The 10,091-nt window shown below is 40.2% G+C and overlaps 1 long non-coding RNA gene and 1 pseudogene across 1 annotated transcript; both read right to left on the bottom strand.

The window, feature by feature from the left end:
* Window positions 1-1,189: 1,189 nt before the first annotated feature.
* Window positions 1,190-3,147, bottom strand: LOC137279139 (uncharacterized). The gene is made up of 4 exons (XR_010956672.1): window positions 2,938-3,147; window positions 2,120-2,179; window positions 1,496-1,586; window positions 1,190-1,312 (listed from the first exon to the last, which is right to left on the bottom strand). It is a non-coding gene; the product is annotated as an uncharacterized lncRNA (long non-coding RNA).
* A 2,942-nt stretch (window positions 3,148-6,089) lies between these two features.
* LOC137277253 (uncharacterized) lies at window positions 6,090-7,739 on the bottom strand (annotated as a pseudogene).
* Between the last annotated feature and the right edge of the window lie 2,352 nt (window positions 7,740-10,091).

Genomic DNA, 10,091 nt, shown 5'->3' with positions numbered 1-10,091 from the left:
AAACAAAAGATACAATAAGATTCACTGTTTTATTTTCAGACAAATATGGATCAAACATATATCTAATAAATAATAAAAAGATATAGCACTAGATAACAGATCAACATTTGTAACTTATGACAAAAATATTTCTAAAAACATGCTATAACAGTTGCATCCCTTGACTCCTCCTGCACCTCCTTACGCTGACACAGAAAAACACACCCCAGTCAGTCAATGCTAAACATATAATAACACACACCATGCAATACAATACAACAATGAAATGAAATGCTATAAAGAACTTAGGTTAGTACAAAAAATGTATTTAAAGTAAATAAAGGTCTCTTTGAAAATAGATAAAAATTAAGATTGAATAAAATTGTATTAATTGAAATACAATCAGAATATCAAAACTATTAAAGTTTTACATTGAGAATAATTCAATTTTAATTGATCACAGATAAAATTGCGTTCATGTGATCGATTAGCTATTTACTAGCCCACTTGGGCATCCTTCAGCGGATATCTCTGTCATTCTGGTTGGATGCCGCATCCTGGTCTTAGCTTGTTGGCCTTAGCTTTGGTGGTGGCGTTGAAAATTGTGGTTGAGTCCAGTGCAGACGTCTTGAGTTTAGATTCCCAAGTAAAGGGGTAAGAGAGCAATAAATTGGCATCTTCTTCATCACTCACAACTAGTGAAGTCATTTCCAAGGTAAGTATAGTTGAAACCCTTTCCTTTCGTCGATCTGGCCAGTCAATAGTTTTCAGGCTTTTCATGCGCAGTGCAATTTTCTGAAAATTAAACAAAAATCAATCAACAGATAAACCATAATGCCAAGATGGATTGCAAGTTATTAAAAAGGAAGTGTCGTGAAAAATCATTTACTTTATTAATCACCCCAACACAAGTTAAGCAGTTCATCACATTTAATGACATATCCTTTTTTCTTATGGACACACAATCTGTTGCTCGGAAGTGACATGTAGTCACTGAAGTGTAGTAACATGTTTATATATCATCATTAACTGACTTGATTCTTATGTTATGATTTATGAAATTATGATCTGAATCATGTGTTACATATCTTAAGAATGTAAAAAGCAATAATCCATAAACGTTTTAAATGTATATTTCCGGAACTTAGAATCTGTCATCTGACATTGTAATGAGAAGAGTTGCTACATGTTAATATTCGAATATACTTACGGATTTTTTTGGGGTTTTTTTTGTTTTGTTTTTTTGCTGCTGCTGTTCTGTGTGACACTTTCTTTCCGGTTTCTTGTCTACTGAGATCATCACGCCTGTTCCGCCACACTCTACAAAGCGCTTCTGAAAATAAATGTTTAAAGTACTATACAGCATGTTTCACACATTTTAGTTCATCTGTTAGGCAAAGGTATTTATATATGCCATGCTGGCTGGGTTACTGAAGTTAACACCCATAAATCTGTCTTTACACTATTAATTAAATCATTAGCTATTTATAATGACAGGCAGGTGAGTAAAAATTACCTTCACAAGATCCTATTGACCATCCTTGATCGTGATATAGTCACTTGTTTCTTTGACTACTATATTCATAGAGTCCTCGTCATCGGCTTTACTGAAATAAAAACAAATGTCATTTTCCTTGCACTTCATTCAATCATGCATCCAACACAATGTCTAATTAAAATTAAAGATCGTCAGTGAAAATTATACAACCAAGTAAACTACAGATTTATCACTTTGAATACATATATTGTTATGAAAGTTTACCATTTTTTAGTTAAATGATTTGAAATAACCTCCAAAAAGGCTAACCATCCTTTGTGTTATTTCATGCAAATTCTATGTACATCCTGTTTGTCAAAGTTATGCAACCGGTAAGTGAACAACTGACATAAAGATCATGATAAAAGAAGTTTAGTTATATCACATGACATAACCTTGCAGCAATTAAGCATTGTAAAATCAAGGGGTCAGTTTGATGGCAATTTCACACAGGTGTAATGTTAAACTGATTTAGTTTACCGGCTATTCAATTCCATTTGCAAATGATACTTTCATGTTTTTTTTCATTTTGAGAAAACGTACGTAGGGAAGTGAATAAATGAAATATTCAAAGTGAAATTACCTAGTAACATGAGCACATACCTTCGATAGACAAGGGTGATCGTCCAGGAGCAGTCGTGTCAAGATTTTTCTCACAACAGCCTGAAGGATTAAATCAAATACGTTAAATATAACAGGTATATATATAACAGGTATATATATGATTAAGCTCAACACATATGTATTGAATTACTGACAAATTACATGAAATTTCAAATGTATCCTACGCAAAGCTAACAGTTTCTTATATGAATTTAGTGTTTGCCTCAAATAGTTCAGAAACACAACTGACCCCTCTGAGCGAATTTGGGGGTAAACAATTTAATTTCACTAATGATCCAGGATTGCATTTAAGAAACTACACCGAAATATTGCATTGTAAAAGCCCATCATTTTTATCATTCTTTAAAATATATCTGAATTGGTGAAATATATCTTGCAATACCCAGTACACTCATGAGTGAACCACTACATATGGCGGATCTTTGTGATGCAGATCGTAATTCATCCCCACTCCCCAACACCTTTTGTACAAGTGTTTCATTCACTAATGATCCAGGATTAACAGGAGCACCAAAATCAAAAGTCTGCTCCTTTAAACTTAAATAAATACTTGTGGTTAGTACTAAGATAGTTACTTACAAATACAAGCTTGGTGTATTCTATACCATGTCGATCTATTGAAATGAAATATAAAAAAACTTATTTTTCAGGCCTATTTTACTTAGATTTTACGATAACATTTAAAAATAATGCATTATGCATTCGCGGGATAATCTTTAGAATCTATCCGGATTTCTGTCATTGACGCAATAATTCTTTAAACGTTATTTGACAATAAAAAAAACCCTCGGTCTTACCTGACACATCCGAGGTACTCCGAGTTCCTCGCATCCGTTCTCTGCTTTCTTCTCCAAGTCGCGAATTCTTTCGTCGAGTGCTTTTGGGGAAAGTGAGGTGGCCGTGGCAAAGTTTACACGACGCAGCCATCTTATGCTTAAAGTTTTGAAAATAATTGCTAGGAAAACAAATTTGTTCCTACCCGCCAAACAAGATGGCGTCTCGCTAACACTCACGGGAAATACACAGCTTTGTCATTGTTTTTTTAAAAATAAATCTAATGTGACCATTTGACAGTAGATTTCCGCGTTCTACAACAAAAGAGGAGGGTACGCCCTGTTGTGAGTTGTTTTTGTAACAATTAGATAGTCTCGCGTGGACGTGATCCTGTCGCCATTCGTTTATTTGTTTACATTGCCGACATCAAAGGGGAGTGTGAAAAGTGGAATTCAGCGGATTGAATGTAAGTACTCAAAGTGACAACAGTGGGCAGTTATGGTTTTAGCAGTCTTTTCAGTTTTTTAGCGTCACTGATTGTTTTTTCTCAGTGTCAAGCATCAATATGTAGGCCTTGTGATTATTAACAGTGATTAATTGTGAAAACGTGTTCACCTTCCTTTAACAGGCCCGAGTCCTACTGATTTAGCACTCATGGGAAACTTTATTGTGGCAAATAAGTTATTTTCTAAGATCCTGTCAGGAGAAGGTAGTATCCGGATATATTTCTACTGGATGGACCCCCCCCCCCCCCTCCCCACGTACCATGTAAGTAATTTACGCACAGTGCTCACGGGGGTTAGAAATATTAACATTGTTTGCTCTTCTCAGTTATACACCCAGATCTACTATCCCTATCTACCCTTTACGTTAACTTGATGAATACCTTTACTACTATTACTAATATAATTTGGTGATGTGTCACAATTTCTTTCAAACCTTAATTCATTTGTCAATGTGAATGAAGAATAAAGTACAATCCCACTGACCCTTTGGTTATGATTTGTACATGCATAATTTCTGTAGACTATTCGTGGCACTTTCTGCTGCAGGGACACAGTTCTTTGTGGACATTGCGACAAGTAATTGTCAAGAAAGACAGCCTAAAATCACGAGAAATAAGTTTCTGAAATATGGTTGGTTTCTACAATATTTGTTTTAACATGGGTACCCAGAGATATTCCGTATATATGTCTTCGTTATATCTATTCATATAATCTGTACTCCAGAAATATTTCAACCAAGTCACATCATACATTTATTAGTTCATCAAATTATCTAGTATCTTATGTTCTGTGACAGTTCTGTGTATTCAGTTGTCCCAGTTAATCAGTTTGATTTGATATTTGTTTTATAACCATTAAAACCTTGTCCATCAGTACATGTTGCATGTGTTAGCCCTACAATGCATTGACATTATCATCACACCTCAAGTTTCATATTTCTGAAGGAATCATTGTGTCAGTTATTTGATTTACAGATATGGATTGTGGACCAACAAACTCGGAGAATGACAAGACGCCTTCATTGGTATTTATAATTCACGCTATATTATCTGTTATATGCCCGGTAAGGGAATTTCTATTATAACAATATTATTCATATAGCTTTATAATGAAGCAGACACTATGTAAGTGCATACAACAAACCTTTTTGACCTCACTCAAAGTGTAAAGCGTAATATATACATATATTTTAAATTCCAGAAGAAATACGGCTTTTCTGTCCTCACTGCCAGACGTCTGTTTCAAGAAAAACACGTTATCTCCATCTCCGTAACGACAAGATGTTTGTTTGTTTGTAAAGATTTTTCGGGTGAATGACAAATGTTTCATCAGGTAAGTCATCCAAGAATTTTTAGATTTCACTAAAAATCGAGTTTGCACTGTCACTTTGCTATCCATGTTTAATATATTTAATGTATGTATCATACATGTAACTGTAATAACTGAAAGTGAGCAAATGGTAATACGTATTTAATATTTGTAATACATGTTATCTGCATTATCATATATATTGCTGTGTTTCATTCATTGGAAATGTTAAGATTTTACAAGCTTTTCTTCAGTGAATTGTCTTTCAGTTGAATTGATGATTCAAACTGAATGTCCTTTTCCTTTCCAGACACTGACAGTGACCAAGATATTAACAGCACATTCAAGGTTTGCGAGCTATTACCACCACAATGTGAGAGCCTGATTGATTCGGATTCAGATGTTTCGCCAGATATTAACCAGGACTCGCATACACCAACAAACATCTACAGAAGAACAAAGCACTTTGTGTAGTGACTAGCTCGTCTTCATTCAGTGTGCCAACTTCCTGAGCAATGCTTGTGTGGAGAGAATTCTGTTACTCTTCTCTGAGCGCGCCAGTTTCTTAATACAGCGAATTGTGTACTACTGCAACTGCCCTGTTGCATTAAAATGTGACCTTTTCTAAGAAATGAAACAGTTGAATCATAACATTTCCAGAGTTTGTTTTTTGTTCAAATAAATATGTAATAAATATAACAAGATAATACAACATATTTCAGCTTTCTAAACTAACCGAACTCTCATTGTCATCTTCCTTGTACAAAAACCTAGCGGGAACCTACATTACCCAAGATCCACAAGGTTTCCGCAAGACCAGAAACTAACTCACTCCAGCTATAAAGGTTTCAGTAAACTGAAACTAAATGGAAACTTCCAACTACAGTTTCAGTTGACGGAAACATGACGGAAACTAAGACTTGTTAGTTTCAGTTGTGGAAACTATGCGGAAACTCTCATTGCGCGTTTCCTGAAACTGAAACCCAGCGGAAACCTACATTACCCAGTATCCATCAGGTTTCCGCAAGAACGGAAACCGAGTTATTTTTGCTGTGTAATGACTAGTCTGCAGGTCAAAGTCTTGTCAAGGTGGATGAAAAGTGAAAGGTTTAAACTGACCAATGAAAGCAAGGCTTGGGTTAAAACAAAGAGACAATGACAAACATGGAATAACCTGAAACTCCTTTACATTAATAGGCTGCTCCAAAAGCATAGTAAGGAGAAGTTAAAGAAAACTGCTATCCAGACAACTCTAAAATGCCACAACATAACAACACATGAATTAGATAAAACTATTTACAACAAACTATTCAGGAATGGAGTCTGCCACCTACTTCCCCCCACAGAAAAATGATGTCTCATCATTTGATCTTGCCGCTTACAAGATCGAGGAGAGTATCAGCCACACGGTGGCGCTGTTCCCGTAATCTATCATCTGCTAGTAGAGTGTTGAGATAGATGGCTCTGGCAAGCCATTCTGGATTCTCAGGATCAGTCATGGCAGAAAGAACATATTCCCCACTTCTCATCCAACTTGGTTGTGACCTGGTTCTAGTGATTGATAGGTTTCTGGTCGAGAGGTTTCTTCTGGTTGCAAATCTGGTTGTAAATCTGATCGTTCCTCTCCGCTATCCTCAATACCAGTTTCCGCAAGGTCAGACTGGTCTTCTTCCTTTTCGGGCTGATGAACAGTTCTGTCAGTTGACTTTTCTCCCCATGCTTCTTCAGTAGAGGTCTCATCTTCTCCCCCTGCTTCTTCAGTAGAGGTCTCATCTTCTACTGCTTCTTCAGTTGGCCTTTCCACTGAGATCTCATTAGGAACAGATGTAGCCAATAACTGACTCTTCATCAGACAGATCTTCTGTCTCAACAGTGACGTATGTTTTCTGCTTTAAATCTAGATGAACCAAAGTGACAAACTGTGAATCTGCTCCTAGTAAGTCACAGACTAGGGTATTTGTACTTTCCTTAAAACATTCAGTATACACTAGCAATGTATCAGCGAAAAATCTACTTTCATAGAAGATTATTAAGCATGTATGTAAATTCTTCTTTACTGCCACTGACATAGATATTTTGCACAATTTAACCTCACACAATGATATGAGAGGGGCAATTTGTTTGAGTATGTCAGTAGTGTACAGGGTCACCCTGGCGTTGTTTTCAAGATGGCGGCACGTCCGGTCACGTGACCAGTGACCTCCGGTCAGAGGGAGATAACTCGTGTTTCCGTTTCCGGTGTATGCGTGTGGGTCTGGATGACGTCACTATCGGTTCCGTGGGGTGCGTGCGCACGACGATGACGTGAGTTCCGCTGTACGCGCGCATGACGTCATTGATGGCGTCGCATCCGGTGGGATCTCGCGCAATCTCGGGAGAGGAGGTGTGTTTCAAGATGGCGGTGGCAGACGGACGGGACGGGACGAAACGGGACGAGGGAGGGAAGGGAGGAGGAGAGGGAAGGAGAGGGGAGGGGGGGAGAGGGAAGAGGACGGCAAGGGAGCGTTATTCGATCATTAAAGTGTTAAAGCCAGTATGTCAAGTTTTCCTTTAGGGAGTGTTTTGGGTTGCCCTGAAAAGGGCCGTTGGTATTGTTTGGGGGTTTATAACTGTGGTCCACTGCTGCTGTTGCGTTCTTGAACGAGGATGATCTTGTCATGGAGACGAGTCAGTAGGCGATTGTCTTCCTGTTTACTCGCTTTCTTTGGCAGTTCACTCGACTGGTTGGTGGGAGCTGACTGTTTCGAGGTCTTGTTATGGCAGTTCATGCTCTTGTGCTCTTCATTGCCACAATGACGGCAGGGATGTGGGCAGTCGTAACTGCGATGACCTTCGTTTTTACCACAGTTGTAACACATGTCGTTATTGTGCTTGTTAGTACTGCCGTTGTTGGTCTTCTTTGGGCATGTGTAATGGCAATGCCCTAGAACACCACACTCGGTACAGTTCACCTTGGGGCAGTGAAATGACACAGAGGAGGCGGTGACGGCGACGACGGGAGACGTTTGCATGCTTCAAGCTTCAATCAGCAACTGATGAGGAAAACTGGAAAACCTCGTGTTTATATAGAATCGATAACGTCACATTGGCGCGAACCGTGAATCGGCGTCACTGGCCTCGTGTGACGCGACGTCATAGGGATGTGTCACGTCATATGCCTGCCCCTTGGAAACAACATCACTCCATGAACTCCTGGTGCACTCCACGAACTCGTGGTTGGCTGACACTGCCCGACACTGACTGACACTGACGTCATAGGGGGACGCATATATAAAGAAGGATACGCATGGGTCTTGTCAGCTCTCATCATGCCGTCAGTGACCATGAACAGCGATGAACTTAAAGCAGAAGAACTGGAAGAGGAGTCGGCACCCAAAAGAATTGCTCAAGAAGTTGCGGACAGCCACCCATCGGTTCAAGCTCCAGTTCAATGCAGCTTGGCTGCAGCGTCTCCAACCTGAAGTCCCCAACCTGAACAGTTTGATGCCATTTTGTTAGAGCTGAGAGACCACGTGAACGGCCATGTTTGTGATCGGGTCGGGTTGAGTTTAGAACACCCCGCCCTGGATTCTGACATCCAAATCCCATTACATCACATGGACGAGCTCTAGGGAGAGGACATTTTGGCTCAGGTAGAAAAAGTTCAACAAAGCATCAGTGAGTTGAACATCGATGACAGCATCGACATTTACTTGCTCCATGTTGACGATCTTGAACGCATGGGTGAGGGATACGGGTGCCTCAGACACATTGTTGGCTTAAACACATTCCTAGAAAAGAAACAATGTATCCTTCAAATGAAGAATGAAAACAATCCACTCTGCTTTGCTCGTGCCCTCGTGGTGGCCAGCCACCATGTCCACAAACCGGATCCCGTGACGAAGGAATGGACCAAGGAATGGAAGCACCTATGCCACCATCGTATACCAGCTCAACTGAAAGCAGCCGAGGCCTTATTTTGACAACTGAAGATCCCCAAAGGTCCGTGTACAGGGAAGGCCATGTGGGAGACGTTTAGTCAATGTTTGGCACCTTATTATCAAGTTAAAATGTACTCCCAAGATGTCATGAATCGTCTCCTATACAAGAGCAAGGTGCATAACTGACCAAGCTCCTGCACTTGTATTACCACCACCAACATTATGACGTCATCACGTCCTTGACGGCTTTCACAGGTTATCCCTATTACTGCAAAACCTGTGACCAAGGATACAAGGACCCGCAAAATCATCGCTGCACCCGTGAATTTCACTGTTCCTGGTGTCAGTGTCCTGGATTCTGTGGCGACATGGACAATTAAGGGCTCTCCTGCCTTCAATGCGGATGATGGTTTCGCAACCAATACTGCTTTCAATGCCATCAAACAGCCTCTCCCAAGCATTCCAGGACTTGCTTCACACTTGTCATCACTGCTATGCTAAAGTGAACGTGAGAAAAATCCAGGGGATGGCCTACCACAAATGCGACACGAATTGGGTTTGCAAGATCTGTAAAGAGCCCTTGGAACCGAACCACCAGTGGTACATGTCCGTCATCGATTCAACCAAACACGATGAAGAAGAAGATGGTGAAAACAGCAATGAAGACAAAGAACAGCAACAGCGCCAGTTTATGACTTCGAATGTACTCAAGATTAAGGTACACATGTTCCCAGCTTGTGTGTTGTACATCTTGGATGCAGCAAATGTATTTCTGAGGCCTTGAATGAACTTTGCGAAAAATGTCCATGGCTCAAAGAAGGAAAGGAGAAGGACCTAGCTGCATGAAAGTGTTTCGAGGGGCAGCAACCTTGAAGGACATGGGCGACTGGCTGCTCAGTCTAGCGGAAAAGAAAACCACAAAGAAACCCTCGAAACGATCCAAACCACCTTACCCAGATGATGTTGAACAACACGACAATGACGAAGAAGGAGAAAATGAAGAAGAACACCTTGCACACAACTACCGTGGATAGTTATGGACATGGGGTGCCTCGTCTTCAAGGATTCCCACAATTATCTCACGATGGCTCTAAAACAGTTTTGAAAAACGTTTGGATTGACGGAACTCAAGAAAGGGTACTTCCCTCACTTTTTCAACACCGAAGCTCATCAAGGCTATGTGGGTCGTTATCCTCCCGTGTCCACCCACGATCCTGACAGCATGTTTCATGCTGAGCGCAAAGCTCTCTTAGCCTGGTACGACGCACGCATGGCTGAAGGAGCTGTCTTCGATTTGGATGAAGAATTGTTGACTTACTGCCAGAGTGACGTTGATATTTTGCGTCGAGGCTGCGCTGCCTTCCACTGTTCATCCAACAAAATGATGTGGACCCTTTCTACGAAACAATAACTTTACCCATGGCTTGCATGCTCACCTTCCAA

This window comes from Haliotis asinina, chromosome 3 (assembly GCF_037392515.1).
Source record: "Haliotis asinina isolate JCU_RB_2024 chromosome 3, JCU_Hal_asi_v2, whole genome shotgun sequence".
NCBI classification, from domain to species: Eukaryota; Metazoa; Mollusca; class Gastropoda; order Lepetellida; family Haliotidae; genus Haliotis; species Haliotis asinina.
Note: the sequence above shows the minus strand (reverse complement) of the source record. Positions and strands in the feature narration are given on the sequence as shown.